Source organism: Psammomys obesus, unplaced genomic scaffold, assembly GCF_907164565.1.
Source record: "Psammomys obesus unplaced genomic scaffold, mPsaObe1.curated_primary_1811, whole genome shotgun sequence".
NCBI classification, from domain to species: Eukaryota; Metazoa; Chordata; class Mammalia; order Rodentia; family Muridae; genus Psammomys; species Psammomys obesus.
In genome coordinates this window covers 8177432-8195925 of record NW_026596034.1, presented here as the reverse complement: position 1 = coordinate 8195925, position 18494 = coordinate 8177432, and the positions used below count along the sequence as shown (strand labels likewise).

Sequence of the window (18494 nt, the reverse complement as noted above, 5' to 3'; positions counted from 1 at the left end):
TGAAGAAGTACTGTTAGGCACAAGACAAGAAGAGCCAAGAAAAATGAACCACTAGATGAGAGTTCTTTACTGGTAAACGGGGAAGCAAACACTGAGGAAAATAACTACAGTCTGTCATCTAAAAGCCCAATTCTCAGTGCTGTGGTCGCCCTCCCCTTGCAGAAAGCTGGGGGAGGGGGAAAGGTAGGGGCTGGCATCTAGATTCCTAGGTTAGCCCAAAGGCAGGCAAGAAGCTGGGTGGACCCAGACCTTGCGCAGACACTAGCTGCCTTACATTCTGTGTTTGTTATGGATTTCCATTTAGATCAAAATAGATCCTGTCCATCAACTACTTAGCTATTCTTGCCAAACTTATATATTCAGGAGACTTCACACCACTTGCTATAACAAACGACTGAACAACCTTACTTTTCTTTCTTTTTATCCTTGGGACTTTGAAGTTGTAACAGGCGTTATCTACAGAAATAAATGATACCTGTTTAGCCTTCAGGTGCATAAGCCTTCTCTCATTATAGCCTCTGGGTGACCTTGAGAAAATATCTCGTGCTCTCGGGTTTCTCAGCTGTTACATGAAATGCACGGTCCTCTGCTCTGCTGGGTTATGTGGAGATGAGATCAAGTCGTGCCTATGAGACCCTCTAAAGTATGCAAAGTACACACAAATGTAATCATGCCAACATACCCATCTCCCACAGAGCGCACACCTTCGCCTTAAAATGCAGCCGATAATGCGATGTTATCCAGGAAGGCTCTTAGGACTTGGGAATAGAAAGGAAATAACTGATGCCTTCTAAAAGCGAGGCTAGTTTAAGTTAGTTCCTTTACTAGAAAATCTCTAATTGACCAACGAAGTGTATTTTTCAAGTCAGAATTCTACCTGGGATTTTTACTTAATGAGAAGGTGATGGTGCAGAAGTTAGTTGGGAGACTGCTTTAGGATCTCAGCCATATCCAAATACATTCTCTCACAATATATATCAGTCTCAAGGCTTATGAGACCCCAGGGAAGAAACCTTGGAAAGAGCCCCACTAACCCACAAAGCCTGTGTCTGTAGCAGCATGAGAAAAGCAGGAAATATTGGCTGAAAGGGCCATGCAGCTTTCAAGAATTTGGAGATCAGAAGCTGTCTGACTCAACTTCCCTGGGCAACCACAGTCTGCACAGCTGCCACAGAGTGATGCAGCTTTTTCTATCTAGTATGGTTGCACAGTCCCTGCCACATGCAATTTAATGGATTTATCCACATCCATCTTAAAACCACTATTTAAAATCGAACCTCAGGCCATTCTCATTGGACTGTTTCTCATGGCCTTACTATGCCATTTCTCTCTCTCTCTCTCTCGCTCTCTCTCTCTCTCTCACACACATGTATATATGTATATACTTTGTATACATATGTATACACACACTTAGCCTTGGCACTCTAAATCCTCTTTGTGGATTTTTGTTACTGTTAGTATGACATTACGGAAAATGCTACATGTGAAGAGCCACCCTATCTTATGGCCACCATGATGGTCTACTGTATAAAGATGATCTCCTAAATTAGCTCATCAATTTTGCATGAATTGGTTTATCTGACACAGAAGCAGTTCGTAACTAAATTTCAGTGAGAGGCATGGCCACTCTCCCTGTGAAAGGCTTTTCTCCTCCTGCCTCTGTGTCATGTTAGTGTTTTCAAATCAGTAAAGTCAACACACATCAGCGGGAGGAAAAGCCAGCCTTTGTCCACCCGCCATCTTTCTTTCTTCCAACTTAACGTGTGTTTTTAGCAGCCAGTACAAAAAACTTTTCAAACACGGCCACTTCAACCTGGGCTTAACTTCTAGTTGTACACAGACTACTTTTGGGCTTCACACTGTGGGAAGACAGGAGGAAGCTAATAAACAAAAGGGTGCATGGCTGCTTTAAAATGGCTCCAGATACCAAATATACCAAAACCACTTTTGAATATCAAGATGATGCTACCAGTGCCAAGCAGGCATTGCCCAAGAGATGGCTAGGTTGTTACACACAGACAGCCTGCTGTCTGAATCTTGGCCAAATAGTCAGTATGTGGATGAGTTTGTAGAGTGCTGACCGTACTGTTCTGTTGGCTGGGCAAAGGCGTAGCTGGGCAGAGCCAGCTGTGGGGACTGGATTGTATTCTCCATATTTTCTTGAGACTCAAAGGGCATTTCCTGTGTAATGCCCTTTGGGAGCTTCCAAATCTTTCCTTCAGACTGTAGGTGACTCCTAATTTGTGTGAAAGATAATATTAACCCTACATCATCCAATAACATGAGTGGTATACTTTGGAGATGAAGCACACACACAGGTGTGTGTGTTTGAAGGTCTGATTTCAGAGGTGCGGTATTGGTATTAGGGAAGTAAGTGGTCGAATTATAAAGGTGCTGACCCAATCGATAAATTAATCCCCTGATGAATTCCCAATTGAATGAACCCAGGATCGCTGGAGATATGTCACTGAAAGCTATGGCTTGTCCCTAGCCCCTTGCTCTTGTTTCTCACCTTCCTGTCTATCATGAGGTGAACAGTTAGTGACATCATGTTCCTGCTGCCATGATGTCTGCTCACCACAGGCCTGGTGGAATATGGCCAACCAGCCATAGGCAAGAAACTCTGAGGCCATGAGCCCAAATGAATCTTCCTTACTATAAGTTGTTTTTTAGAGAATAAGCATCAAGTGTTTTTGTTCTGTTTTATTTTTTAAAGGAGAAAGAGCAATAAGATTTCCAACTTTGGGATTCTAAGAAGAGACTTCCTTTGTTAAGGGCTTCTGGTCTTTCTGGCTCATGAACTGGAACAGAGGTTCTACAAGTAGAGAGGGGGTGGGGTGGGTGCTCGCACAGTATGGCCAGGTCAGGAGGTAAAGAGATGGGGCTGTAAGAGCTTCTGCCATTTTAAGTCAGGGACACTTTATAGTCACATTATGGCACAAAGGCATCTCCATTCTTTTCACAGGGGTCTAGAGTGCACGCCCTCTTTCTCTTACCAGTGTGAGCTGCCTCAGCCAGAGCTCTGCCCCACTCCCCGTCTAGGCATGGCCCTCACTCTTACTCCCATTGCTCTGAAAATAGCCCGTAGAGGGTTATTGGTGTTTTTGTTGCCATGGGAGAAGTACAGAGTTGACACTGCTTCTTCAGTGTCAACCTTTAGACCAAAAAAAAAAAAAAAAAAAAGAAAAAAAAAGGTACTAAAAGGACCACCACTAATACACCAGATGTATATACACTTTACAAATTTTCTACATAAGTTTCTTGTCCTCAAGAAGGAACTGCAGCCCAGAAGATTAACTAATCAACCCAAGATTTTATAACTGAACATATGATGGAATATGGATTTAAAGATAGAATTGTCTGACTCCAAATCCTAAGCTCTTTGTACTATTCAAAAATGCAGACAATGAAAGAGTCCCTTGGGGATATTATTAAAAGGAGTTTTCCGAGGACATAAGACCCAAGTCAGACTCTCCAGAGGAGGGCCCAAGAATCGGAACTTTTATAAGTGATTTCTAGGAGCAGGCCATTTAGGGCAAACACTGCACCATGTAAACCTTCCCAAAGGACCGCAAAGATACCAAGACAGGGATGTGACGGGGGCACACAGGATGTCTTTGTGCTCACACAAAACTAACAGTGAATTCATCTCATTACAGAGGAAACCAGAGACAGGATAGCTTTTGTAGATATCCAGTTGGGCTTGTGAGCAGACAACTGGTGACCTTCTAGGGTTCAGAGCATCCTGAGGTCCTTCCCTCTACTTCAGAGACGCTGGCAGGCTCATGGAACCACTTAATATGTGAGACTGCTTGGCCCACCTCTCGGATGTAAATCCAGGAGGCAGAAGGTTGAGAATAATTTTATCCCAGGTTCATTTGTCGGCTTGTCAGTTGCATAATGATGGTGATGAATGGGCTACCTTGACAGCAGAACATTTAGGAGCTGCTGACCTTTGATCTCTGGTCACATGATAGGATCACCTGAAACCTGCATGACTTCTACCTGCCCAAGGGTAACAATATAAAGGTCAAATGGGTTGGCGGTTCTATGTATCAAGTCTGAGGCAACTTGGTTGGAAGCTTTAAGAGCAGCCGGGTTGGGTTCCCCAGCACACAAAGCTATGGACGCACTGCAGAAATGTGCTCGACAAAAGATATACAATTTCAAAGAAGGCTAGAGTAGCTTTCCTTGCAAGGGAATAGAATGAACTCATTATTTTTAAAGGGCAACAATGAAAACAAACACTTTGGAAGAAAATATATTCTGCCCGTGACTCAGCCATTGGGAGGGAAAGCACACGGGCATATGACTTAATGAGTGTTATTAATGCCGAACCTGCGCCGTGGCAGAAGGTCCAATTGGATGCAATTACTGGAACAAAATCCCCACTGGGTATGATCGAGCCCTGCTTTCAGCCATAAAATACGGTCTCTCCACTGTCCTCTGTCAGCACAGCACCCCACAAAGGGCTATGATTGACAAAAGATAACCCTTTCCAATCTCATGACTTCCCTGTTGCTTGAAAGCTAAGTCAAAATTACATGGAACAGTCTCCAACTTCAGAAAGATTCTAGAATAACTTAGGACCAGAAATTCAAGTCAGTGTGGTTTTTAGATGCACTTATAATGTTTCAAAAAAAAAAAAAAATTGTTCCTGCAAGCCTTAGGATTTGCAAATCTTTGGAAATCTTAGGATTTTCCAAATCTTTGGAAAAATTTCATTTATTCAGAATCAGATAATAGCTGTCACATGGGTGATAAACATAGTTATAAAAATAAAAGGTAGAGAGCCAAAGCCATTGATTTTCTAAACCTAGAAATTACATAGCCTGGGCAAGAAGCAGATGACACAGAAAAATCTGATTTATACAGGGGTCTGGTTTTTAAAAGCTGTTTGCCTGCAAAGTTAAAGATGGTCAGAGAACAGAAGGTCACTGGCGCATAATCCATTCATGCTCTGGAGAGACAAGGCAAGCAAAGGACAATCACTGACTGAATGGAAGGCCACCTGCTCTGATTTAGGGATGAGCACTGGAGTTGTAAGCAGTGGAAAACAAAACAAAACAAGCAAACAAAAAAGAAACCCTGAGTTGATGACTCCCCCATCTGCTTCCCTGTCAGTCGGTCTGCACAGCATTGCTGGTTTCAGAAATACTGCTGAGTAGCCTACTTAACTGGGGTTTGGATGCTGAGAAACACCCACCCAAGTCCAGTTAAACCCTGTTTGGGACTTGGGATCCAAGAACATCTCAAAGGTCCACGGTGCTTGCAGTAGGGAACTCTGATCACCCAGAACCAAGTGCCAAGCTACAGACTACATTCAGACTCAGGAGTTGAAGGGGAGGGCACAAGAGATGCCTGCCACTAAGGGCACCCCAGACTTCTGACGTGGGTTCATGCTTTGCACAGACTTAGTGGGTAAGTTAAAGTCAAAATCCTGCTGGCTATGCTGGGGCATACTGGTAATCTTAGTACTTGGGAGGAAAGGAGGAAGAAGGAGGAAGAGTTAAGGCTAGCCTGGGCTACAAAGCCAACATTCTCGCTATGGTCTAGAAGACCCTTCTCCATTTCCTGTTGACTTGTCTCCAGTTCCCCAGTTTTCTCTTTCCACTGGTCTGGGCGTCTGGCTCCACACTGGCTTATTTGTTCTTCCTTTAGCAGGCCAAGAACACTCTCAAGGGAATTAGTATGCTGTTCATTCTGCCCAGAACTCCCCTCTCTGTTATCTATGGTGCTAAACTGCCCTCTTGCCCTTTGTGTTACTGCTTAGAGACTCTGATGAAAGGATTTCTGACTCTTCTGCTCACCATTATATTCTCCAGGCCTGGAGTAGACTTAGAGAACTGGGAACACACTACTGCCCGAAAACTGTGCCTGAACTGCTTGGATGAGATGAACCTTCCTGTTGCACAAGCCCTACAGCAGCAATGGAGACTATGTGACATACAGACTGTGGCAGTGATAATAATGGCATTACTGCCTGCAGGCAGGGAGGATACTGTAGTGGGGAGGATATGGGTCTCAATGTCCTGCCACTACTTTACCCTGTGACCTCAGACCAAACCTTTGACTTTCAGGCTACCCTGGCTCATCTGTATGATGAGGGGTTGGGTGAGGCACCCCAAAGAATCTCCCCAGCTCTGAACAAGGATACACACACATTCTCTCATATGCTCCTTAACACTGGGGTAGGGCAGAGATGTCAGCTCAGTCTTGGAGACAAGCAACTGGGGACCTCGTCCAGATCACAAGGCCAGTATGTCACACAGACCTGAGCTTAGGTCACTGCTCACTCCAGCATTCTCCTCCTAGGGTAGAATTAGAAGTACCACCAGCCACTGTCATGATCTGAAAGCTGTATTTGTTCTCTCAGGGGTAATGTATGTGTTCAAAAGACACCACTCTCCCACTAGCCAGAGTCTACAGGCCCTAAGTCAACACTGCATTTTTAGCTGGACAGAATTACTCCTTTGCAGGGACCTTTGTGGTTGTTGGTGCATCTCATATGAAGAAGGGAAGTCCAAAGCATAGCATGATTGGACTCAGTGTTCTTCTATGGCCTCTGCATCAAGTTCTATCCTGACTTCTCACAAAGATGGAGTGTGATGTGGAAGTGTAAGATGAAATAAACCTCCTTTTCTCCCACGTTGGTTTTGTCTTATTACAGCAATAGAAAGCAAACTAGAACAAGCAATAACTTAGACAAGGGTCCAAGGGGTGTGGAACCTGCATTTGACTGCTAGCAAGAGGGTCTAGGAGGCATAATGGCTAAAGATGAATGCTTATCACTATAGAAGTCCATGGGGGTAAGGTCCCAGGGACAGTCCACAGACTCACAGGAGCCTGCTGCTCCTTCTATGCTCTGCTCTGTCATCCATAGATGAGTACCTTTCCTAAGGTCACCTGTGGCCCAGTTTGTTCTAGCCACCATACTGGAGCCCCGGGTAGGGAGGTAAACTATGCTCCTCCTCCTTGTTCTAAGAAGGCTAGCCTACAAGGGAGGCTGGAGAGTGGCTGCCTTGTCCCTTTCTTTCCCATTAAAATTGAGATCCTATATTGAGGAAGGAGGAATGATTGAGGGCAGGAGAAGGGATCAGTATTTTTCTGCTATAGTCTCTAAGCCAATAAACAATAAAATACTTTTTTGAAGAGATAAACAGTCAGAGGCCAGTTAGGTAATTATATGGAGAAAAGTGTGAATGGAAGATAGGGAGCCATTGGCAGGGTGGGTTTGGCAGGTGTTTACCTGGGGGAGAAAGTAAGTTAGGTCACAGTGGCTGAAGCAGTGTGAGGAGGCGACTGAAGACAGAGTCAGTGAAGTCCAAGGTCTCAAGGGCCACTGTGAAGACCTGGGCTGTTCCCAAGTGAGGGCTAAACCGCTGGAGGGCTTTACACAGGAGAGTAATGGGATCTTCATGCCAATGTTTTGCAGAAAGCCTCCATGAGAGGGAAGCTTCTATTCTCAACCCTCATGTAGAATTGGTGAAACTTGCAGAGACTCTTCCTTGAGTGTCACGGCTCCTACCCCCTGCTCCGGGGCTTCCTCTAAACGTTACTGTGCCAGCACTGTTTTGTCCCCTTTGCCAGCACATGAATTGTCCCCTTTGTACTAGAACAGAAGAGACAGGCCAAAGCCTCCTGGGATCCTGAGCCCACCCAAGGTGTCCCCAACCCCAGCACTGTGCTCACATCTAGTTTGCGGTGGTGTTGCTTTTCTTTCCTGGGCTATGGATCCAGGCTGAGGAAGAGGCCGAGCCTTACATGCCAGAGCCAGCTTCAGAGCTAGAATATGACTCAGCTTGTAAGGTAGTTTTACAAAGAGAGAGCAGACTGGATTTTAAGATTTCCAACTGAGGTTTTCATGTGTTTCTGGGGACACTGTCTATGAACAGAGCTCCTTGGAATCTTGGGACAACAGGAAACTGCCAGAGAGATGGCCTTAGGGGAATACTGGGGCCTTCAACCCTTTGGCTAACTGGGCAGATGCCTGTTCTCTATTTTGGCTCCAGGGAGAGAAAGGCAAAGGATTCAAGGCATTAGGTATTTCTTTCTAGTCATGTTCCCTGGCTAATGGTGGGGCCAGGGTGTGTTCTTCAGGACCCTGGGAGCTTGAGCCTGTAGTTCCTTTACTGTTTAGGGGTGACCTCATTTTCCTAGGAACAGCATTTGCTTCCTTGTGAGGTGACCCCAAGGAAGGCACTTAAGCAGCATTGTCTCTTCTGTCAAGCTGAGACAGCAGGAGACCTGGAGTCACAGCTGGTAAATACTGAAGAGCTGCCCAGTATTGGTCACCTCTATCTCATAGCCTCTGGCTCCGGGAAGAAGGTTTTTTTCCCATACGACAAATGAGCAAGGCCACGTCCTTGCCATGATGTCTGGTAGTGATGAGGGGTGAGGTGGATGACAGAGGCTCTTTGCACAGACACCCAGAGGCCCTCACTATGGAGCCCAGGCACTTTCTCATTTGCCCAAATCCAGAAGGTCACAAGGAATCAAAGGATGACATCTGCTGGAGCAGCGTGTCATTAGAGAGGAGTCTGGGAACAGGAGGCCCACTACAAGCCACCTTCCCGCTTCTGAAAACGGGGCGATTAACAGAGAAGAAGCTCTGCTTCTCTCCAAGCAGAGCAGGAGATGGGCAGCTGGGAATGGCCAGGGCTGGGTGGTGAGTCGGGCCAGCACAGTGAGGCCTGATTAGCTGCTGTGACCTCCTGCCCAGAGCCTGGCCTGTTGGGGAGCCAGGCTTCTCTGCAGACTGCTAAGTTGCAATTTATACTTTTTGGAAGAACAGTTTGCAGTTGAGAACACCTGGGAGTTTGCCCAGCTGCCTCACCGAGGCCCATTATGCATCCTCTGCCGGCTTGCTGACTTCAATTGCTCTTTCTGTGTGCTGACTGCCTCAGAGATACCTGGTGCCCAGAGGTGCGCTGCAGGAAGTTCCAAGGCCAGGTTTTGGACATGCCACCAGCAAGTGGCCTGCCTGTGAACCATGAATGAAGAGAAGCCAGGAAGACAATCCTTCCAAAATGGCTTCTGCGCTGGCCTTCAAGCAGTCCCACAAACTCCATCATTAATTCACTTTTTTTTTTTCCCTTTCTTCAACTGTGTGGAGAAAAAAAAAAAAAAAGAATGGCATTTTAAAGTGCAATGGCTAGTATGGTGATAAGACAGGTTGCAGTGTTCCCTGGGATGAGAAAGACGGTGAGCTCTCCCAAGGGTGGGAAGAGGGGGCAAACTTTTGGACAGTTGTATGTAGGCCTGACCATGTGACTGGCCTTTTGGGAGAGATTCGTTCGGAAGAGCAGCAGATACACACTGCACAGGATTTAATTGGTTCTAAGTTGGTCTCCTGGAAGTGCCTGGGAAGTACGGTCACTAACTCTTTTAAAATGATTTATAAAGTTCGTTTCCAGGAGAAAGGTCTTTGGGCAGCAGGCCTGTGAATTATTTCTCCGTTGTGAGTAGAGAGTGAGGACGGGGAACACGCCACTGCAAAGAATCTGAAGAGGTTCTCCCCGGATAGGAGGGACTTCTCATTTTTCAGTGAGGTAATTTCTGACAGCCATGCTTGCTCTTCCTGACTTCAAATTTAATAGAACCTCTGTCCTTAGGAGCTAATCTCATCTGTGGCTTCCTCGGCTTAAAGTGATGTTTAACAGACTGGCTGTGACACAGTCAGAGACCAGGATCCTGCTGGCCTTCCTGTTTCTATGTGACATTTTCTGAGCATCCACTCTGTGCCGGTGGCCATGTTAGTGGCTCCCACTGGTACGGGTGCAGCTGGCATTCCACCTTACAGACGGGAACACTGAGTGGGTATGTAACTTGCCTATGGCACGAGAGCTTGTACCCCAGAGCCCATTCTGCAAATCACTACCCTCCAGCGCTATTGAGTCATGCTGAAGTCCTAAATCTAATGATAAAGAAGAGAGTACAGGAAGATGAGTGTTCCTCTTTAGGCCGTCTGTGTCCCTGGGTGGCTACCTTGTACCTCACATATGCACTGACTGCTGTTTCTTGATTGACCAACTATGGGTCCTCCCTTAGTCCATGTTGGTGTGAATGGTGTGGTAACTAGCTCCTAAGAACTGGTAACAGCAGTCAAACACTAGGCAAAGCTTGGGAGATGAGGGGGAGGAAGGATTGTAGGAGCCAGGGGGTAAGGACACCACAAGAAAACCCAGAGAATCAACTAACCCAGCTTATAGGGCCTCAGAGAGACTGAGCCAACAACAGGGAGCCTGCACGGGACTGACCTAGGCCCTCTGCATGTATGTTACAGTTATGGAGCTTGGTCTTCATGTGGGAGTCCGAATAGTGGGAGCAGGGGCTGTCTCTGACTCTGTTGCCTGTCTCTGGGACCCTTTCCTCCTATTGGGTTGCCTCACCTAGCCTTAATGGGAGAGAACATGCTTTGTCTTACTGCAACTTGATGCGATGGCTGGTTGAAATTCATGAGAGACCTGCCCTTTTCTGAAAAAGGGGAGGATGGATGGGGGTAGGGGAGAAAAGGGGAAGTGGGAGGAAGGACTGGGAGGAGAGGAGAGGGAACTGCAGGCAAGATGTAAAATATATTATGTAGTCACAATATATAATAAGATATATATTACATGTAACTTTATATATAAAAATATATATATATCAAGATGACTGCTGCAGAGGAGAGCTGGCAGAGTGTTTTCAGTTACTTCATCTACTGTCTTCGTAACTTCAGATAATATGCTTATACTACTTTTGCTTTTGCTTCTCCTGGGCCTCTGCGCCTGGGCTTCCCAGGGAAGTCTTCTCTCCTCAGTCAGTCCTTTCCAGACATGCCCTCAGAGTACCACCCAGAGACAGGTCTTTTAGCTGAATACAGATCCCCAGGAGCTGGCACTCAAGATTAACTTATTGTGCTACGGCTCTCTGATGCAGCAAAGAATCCCTGGTGAAATCTAATTCATCTGCATTTTTTTTTCCTTCACTAGCTTTTTGTTGTTTTGTTGATTAAGTTGACGAGAGCTTCCTGTACTCTGTTTCTTCCCTTTCCACACTGCACCACAGGTAGTCACTTGCCTTCAGGAAAGCAAAAACTCTCTCTGTCGCACTGTCAAAACCCAGCCTGGAGATGCTTCCTAAAATGAGAAGTTACTGGTATGAGCTGTTTTTAAAAGCATTCTAGTCTCTTTGGTTTGAACTCACTTGGGTTGGAAGTTTCCATTCTCTACTTCTATAAGCTCAGAGGATCTAGGTATGCGTGAATGCTTTGTCTCTTCAACTAAGCCAGAGGTATGGGGGGGGCCTCTTAGCACCTCTCCAATCGTACCTAAGGGATGATATTTAAGACCTTGAACAAAAAGCAGTGACTGGGATTTAACTCTCCAAACTTCTGGCAAGAGGCTGAGGCATGGTTCTTTGGGCCATGTATGCATATCCCGATTGGCAAAGCTGTCCTTTCCATGGCCGCCTTCACTGTTCTAAAATGTGGGTGCTGTGAGATGCTGTTGTAAAAGAATCCCCAGTTGGCAGCGGCATTTTCAGGGGACACAGTCCAATGTGCACAACCAGCCCCTGTAATCAGAAACTGCAATGATGACAGCACTTCTGACGGTACACTGTTCACCTTCCCTTGCTAAGGATATTTAATTCACTGCCACCTTTGGAATGTCTATTTGAGGGCAATAAGACACAAAGTATCTCCTGACTGCAGCTCAGCACCTAGTATGCACAAGGCTCTGAGTTCAGCTTCCAGTATTCTCAGGGGAAAAGGTATTTTGAACTATGAGGTTAGTACAAACATCTTTGAAATTGTATCTGTACCTGTCAGCATGCCAAGTAGATAGTCTTACCAAACTGTCTCAGCTCCAAACAGATACAAAATTCTGCAAAATTTGAAAACCTAGAAATCAGTGTCCACTTTTTGAGAGAACAGTATTAATTGCAGGATACCCACAGAATGAACTCCCTGGCAACAGTGAAATGGGGCAGATTGATATGCTTTGCCACAGAGAGATTTCCAAACACAAGACAATTGCTAATTTATAAAAAACAAACAAACAAACAAAAAACCCAAACCAAACAAACAAACAAAAAACAAAAGCTGGACATTGATTTGACTAGCAAAGTAACCAGTTATTTGCCTCTGGGTCCATGGACATCTACAGATACACAGAATAACATCTGGGGGAGCAAAGGGCATGAGTGGGGTGAGCTGTGGTCAAAGAGGACTCTGTACTTATCTGAAAAGCCTATGTTTTTATAAAAGGACTATGTTTATGCATTATCCTTTTGTAACCGGAGACAGAAGAAGATGCAAACAGCTGAGAATGAATGGCACTCCTCAGCTAGAGATGCTCAGCAGTTGTCTGAGGTCATAATGTCTATGGTCCCCATTTTCTCACTCTCAGACCCAATTCTGGGGACCACATGAGAACTAAACTCCTGGTCTAGACAGGTCAACTAGGTAAAACAAGTCTTGCGCATGGTGTGGGAGATGTAGTCCTAGCATTCTTTCTTACTTTAAAAAAGCCAGGCTCCGTGAAGGGCTGGAGGGGAGATTTGAGAGTCAACTTCGTGGCTCTTGATGAGACTGGCTCAGTACGGGAAATGCTAGGAGGGGTAAAAAGGACCGGTTTCTAATCCTGAACGCTGGGTAAGACTTCACTCCCCTCTTCATGCCTGTTAAGAAAACTTGTCAAAACAAAGCTGGCAAGTGGAAACAGATGTTTTTCTCTACCAAAATGCTCTCAGGAACATTTTGGCTTCAGCACTGCTTCTTTTCCTGGTTAACTGTACCAGCTGCCTCTCCTTGTCCTCTGTGAAGCCCCTGGCATCTTCTCAGGCCACTCTGGGCACATATGCTCAAAAGGGTCTGGCCATGGAGGCCTAAGTTGCCTCATACCCTGAGGACAGAACAAGACCTGGGGTTCTCAGTCCATACTCTGCCTGGAGCACCTTACACAGCAAAATGGGCACATTCTTAGCTGGCCCCCCAAAAGCCAGTGTCAGCTCTGTTAGCTGACCCTACCTTGCCCTTTCCTAGTGGACCCCTCTAAGATGTTCAGGGGCTTGGGGCTACAAGCCTCACCCCTGCACTTCATGACCCCTCCCCCAACTCTTTGCTTTTAGGCACCTTTGTTGCTAAAGGCATTTAACTCTAATTCCATTTGACTTCAATTGTGTCCAAATTACTGTAAAAAGGAAGAAGACAACACGCTGTAAATATGAGGAGAGACAGAAAATCATTGAGAATCCTGCCTTTATGAATATTTGATGAGGAAAGGTTAGATCCATAGCTGGTAAATTATAAGAAATTATGTCCGTCATGTGACTCTGTCAGCAGAGGTTAATACAAATGGGTTGGGACTTAGTTGGGATGACAATGCAGATTAAAAAAGATTTGTCCTGTCCCCATCGCAATTCGTTTTTCTTCTGTTATTGGTGTAACAGAGTTGGTCATTAGGACTGTGGCGACAGAGCACTTGACTTGTTTTCTCACTGTGTCACTACGTTTTCACAATAAATTTTTCATCTCTGCTAATCTTGCCCTTAATTGTGTGGTTGCTGTGGGCAGGATCCAATTATTAACTCTTTTGATCCTTCAATGGCCCTGCCTTGGAGCTGGCTGAGGAGACGCACAGGGCGGCACACTTGCACTTCTCTACAGCTGGATGTGTGGATCTTGTGATTCATTTAGTGTAAGCAGAAAAAAAATGGTTATTTTGCTCAAATAACAGCTCTAGCCAAGTGTGAAATTGTATATAATTGTGTTATAGGAGCCTGCCCGGGTTAAAGGGCTTCTTGGAGCTTCCATTATGAACCTCATTTCTCAGGTATTTATGATTTGTTTTCAGTTTTTTAAAAAAATCTGAATTAGTCCTGATGTGTTCTGCCTGGAGGCTTATTGCCGTTGTTATTTTGTGAAGGGGATTAAAGTGGCCATCCTGGATCGCTTGTACCAAGATGGAGTATGTAACTGATGTCCAGTGCAGCGAGCTTGATAAATGATGGTATGTAAGGGCATCTTGGTGCCCTCAACAAGGCTGGGGAGCCTTGAAAGGGGGTAACAGTAATCTCCTGAAGAAAGGGGAATAGTGCCAGTGGGATGACTAAGCCAGTAAAGTCAAGTCGCTTGCCACCCAGCCTGATGATTTGAGTTCCTTCCCTGGCTCCAGACAGTGGAGGGAGAGAAGTGACCTCCACACATGCTTTTTAGCATATACATGTATCCTTATACGTTACCCTATTAAATAAATAAGCAAGCAGGTAAATAACTAATTTTAACTTATTTATCTTTATTTTATGTGCATTGGTGTTTTGCCTGCATTCTGTCATGTTGAGGATGTTGAGTCCTCTGGAACTGGAGTTATGGGGAGTTATGAACTGCCGTGTGGGTGCTGGGAATTGAAACTGGGTCCTCTGGAAGAACAGTCAGTGCTTGTGACCACTGAGCCATCTATCTAACCCCAGATAAATAAAATCTTGAGAAAGATAAGACGGGGTGCTTCTGTCTTCCTAACCCATGTGGCAATGGGCTCCAGTGCTTGTGTGCCATCACTGAGCTCCTTATAGGAAAATATCATGCTGGCCTAAGACCAGCCTTTCTCTGATCTCAACACATCATGAATTATATGCCTTTCATAAAGTGGCCATATACTTCTAAAGGGGCAGACATGGCTGAGCATGTTTAAAGTCTGGGAACAGCCAAGGAAAAAGGAAATGTAATTTCTGCCAGCATATGCAAGCAAACGAAGCAAAGCTCCAGAGAAAGGAGGGTGGGAGCTCCTGGCAGAACAGTAAATTAATAAAGTCTATGCATGCCAGCACACCCAGAGTCCCAGTACTTCTCCAAATCTAAATAAAGCTGTAAACAATGGTTAGCCAGGAGAGCATCATTCTGAAAAGGGTTAAGTGTGACAGCCAAAGGAATAATTGGAGCTGTCATGCTGCAGCAGTCTGCAATAGAAGCACAGCCCAGCGAGGACCACCTAGAGTTCTCCCAACAGAAGTGTATGCCCTGCCTACATTTACAGCCACCTCAAAGTAGGAAACATAACACATCAGGGAGCCCACTGGATTATCAAATCGACTAATCAATAGCATTGACAATATTTCTGCCTAAAAGCATGGGGCAGCGGTGAGTCAGTCAAAGCAGACGGGATATTTGCCAATACATTACTTTGGACCTTTGACTTCTGCCAAGGGCCCAGGGGGCACTTGACTTTTCTTCCCAAGGCCTAGGATTTTCTGCCTAAGTGATTTCTCCCTGCTTGAGTTGAGTCAACAGCATCCTTCCTCAAGAACTGGTACAGGGAACATATGCAAATCACACAGGCCCAGTCTCCCAGGGCTCCGAAGCGGCATGTGGACCATCCCATTACCCCCTCTCAGCAGCCCCCAGCCCCACTCTGTAAATCTCAGCTGTGTGTGCAATGTCACTACACTCAATGGGACACAAATGGCTTCTTCATGTTCCCAGATTGCTCCTGAGAGTTGAGCCACCTGAAGAGTTCTGTCCCTTTGGTGTGACCTACACCTGGTGGTTCTGAAAAGACATTTTGGCCGCTCTCTACTCACTGAATTTAATGCTCCAGAAAGCAACAAGATTTTATCACCGAGAATGATGCTAACTCAGGGAGACAAGGAGAATACACTGTTCATGTCCCTGGCTTTAAAGACCCTTTGGGGCCACGCAAAGTACAATGTATCAGCTCCACACTGAGCATGCTTCCCAGAATGTGCCCACTTCCCCAGACTGCTCCTTTGGGGGCAGCACTCTGGATACAGGTGAGCCCAAATACCAGGATGAACCCCCCTCTGCACAACATATTTATTACTGAAGACTAGAACAGAGCTATCAAGAACCCATATAGACTGGCTACCTTATTTAATCTCAGTTGTCTATATAATCCCTCGAATTTTCTGATGAATAAACTGTTACTCAGAGAAGTTAACACACCCAAGGACAAGAATGGAACACAGCAAGGGAAGAATGAGACTAGAATACTGGTTGGATACAGCAGGCTTCAGACTCTTGGTGGCACTCAGTGATGAAAGCTGTTGCTTGCCAAATGCAAAACAGGCAGGTAGGTGGTGGACAGACAAAATGCCAACCCGTGACCCTTCAGGAACCGGGAAAGCAGGAGGGTTGGGCTGTGGCACACTGGAGGCACACAGCCCTTGGTGCCTGTTTCCTCCTCCCATTAGCTCTACAAGGGGGAAGGTATCCATGGAGAGATGGGTAGAGAGGCTTCCTATTTGGGACTGGATCTGCTGTAGGCCACATCTGTGCCAGTCCTTGGGTTCTCGAACCATGACAGAGCTAAGGTTTTCTTGAACTGGCATATTATTGCAGTCTGCCTGGCTGTGCTGTAACTATTTCAAGGACTATTAAATTAAACCCTGGAGACAGTTTCCCTTAAGATAAAGAGCATGCTTTTTATTGTGTCATCAAAGGAGACCAGAAAACCTGAAGCTTTCAGCTTTAAAGACAACATAATGAGATCAGAGATTTCGCTTGCAAAGAAATTAACTTTCGGTTAATTAATGAAAGTAACCTTAAACAGCGGGCATGTTGCCAGCAACCAGGACACTGTAATAAAAAGGGGGGAGGGGAGATAATGGGCTGCTTTCAAGGGGCCGGGGCTCAGCAGCCCAGAAAAGTAATCTGATGAGGATGCTGCTTGTAAATTTGATCTCAAATTCTTAAGATGAACAAATAATAGCCTTATCTGTAATAAAGTCTGCTACAAATGCTTTCTTTTCCCCCATAATTTTCTGTTCAATTTAGATAGAAAATTTAATTAGATGTTGGTGAAACACCAGTTATTTAATAAAACCCTTAATAAAAATCTAATCTATGGTACATAGAAACCACTGTAACATAATCACAATTTTAAAAACACATTTTAGGGTATTTACTTTTTACAATTAAGGAAGTATATGTATGTGACATGCTCTATTCTCCCACCACAGCAAAGGCTAAGAAAGGCAAACCTGATAGTAATGAAAAAGCCCCAAATGGCAAGCCTTTCCCTCTTCTCATGAAGTTTGTTTTTAAGGGATTTCTTATATTAATTGCAGCCCTACCTAAGGGGTTCCTGAACCTGAATGAGAGGACTCAACCCTGATCTGGGCTGTCTCACAAAGCTATAAATTTACAATTTGATTACCATAGGAATCAATCTAAAGATTGCTAAAATTGCCTAAGATACAACACGGCCTCCCACCCCTGCTCTGTGACTTAATCATCACAGTCCACCAGCCAACCCATAGGTGCACACAGGCTCTGCTTTCATTGACTAAGGGGACATGTAAATTTCCAAACAGGGTGATCATGTCATGGAGCATGATGACCCACAACACATAACAGAGTAACACTGGGGATATTTTAAGTACGTTCTCTATTTCCCAAGACCTTACCCAGCCTCAGAATTTTGGACAGGACACCCTGAGCCCCAGAACCCCTGGTGAAGAATGGGTGGTACTTGTTTCTACAAGGGGTCTCTCCAAGTTCCCAGCCTTAGGAACAAGACTCAAGTGGAAGTGGGAGGCAAGCTGAGGATCTGATAGTCTGCCATGTGCAGGTTTACCACAGGGAGTTGGATGTCTGGAAGGAGGGACACTACCCTTAACTGAAGTGTATGAGCTGAATCTCTGTATAGTTCTCAAGGCCCTGTAACTAATTACAGGCAAGAGCCTGACAGAAGTAATTTCTTTGATCAACAGGGTGGTGGGTGGGGTCCAGGGTACAGGAGCTAAGTTTCCCAGGACTTGAGGAGAAAAGAGGGGCTGGTCTCTGCTGTCCCCCTGACCCAGCGGGACTAACAGTCCTGTGGAGTCAACTCCCATGTGGTGTCTCTGTTGGCAGATGACCTGAGAAGGTGACTGTTTGGCACATCTGGAGGCTCTGACCATCAGGTTTAATCATCAGCATGGGGTTCCAGTGGCTTCCACTGTATATAAATTTAAATAATGGTCCCTCCTCCATGAATGAAGAAATGTACACAGACTTTGCCCATCTGTTCCATGAGGCTGTTCATTTGGAACTTCTGATTAGGTACCTCCTGCTACTCCTATGCATGCCACCATCTCCAAACAATTCATAATGTTTGGGCATTTAATGATTTATAGTGTCTGTTATTTTGCTTCAAGTCTGCCTCTTCTTTGGCAAGGACGCCAAAGCTGAACAGGACTGAATGTGGCTTGTGCTCATTTAGACAGTCATGGGACCACACAGCTATCCAAGAGTGTGTCCTGACTGGGTGTCAGACTGTTTCATTTCTGCGTGCCTTACCAACAGCTCAGCCAACCACAGAAACCAACTCCAGACTGAGCTGGAGGACAAGAAGAGATGGGACATACCAGGGGGGTTGTGGGAAACAGAATGGGGATACAAGGAAGAAAGACTTAAATACCATCTAAGTGCCTCCTGTGGGGAGGTTATGAGACCTGAACATGCATGAGTCACAGGCCTTGATTACTTTTCTGTCTATGCAGACATCTTCCAGCCA

General features: G+C 45.4%; 1 protein-coding gene across 1 annotated transcript in view; it reads right to left on the bottom strand.

The window, feature by feature from the left end:
* Positions 1 to 18494, bottom strand: part of Fto (FTO alpha-ketoglutarate dependent dioxygenase) — a 342843-nt gene that overhangs the window by 5341 nt on the left and 319008 nt on the right. The gene's annotated exons all lie outside the window — the stretch shown is intronic.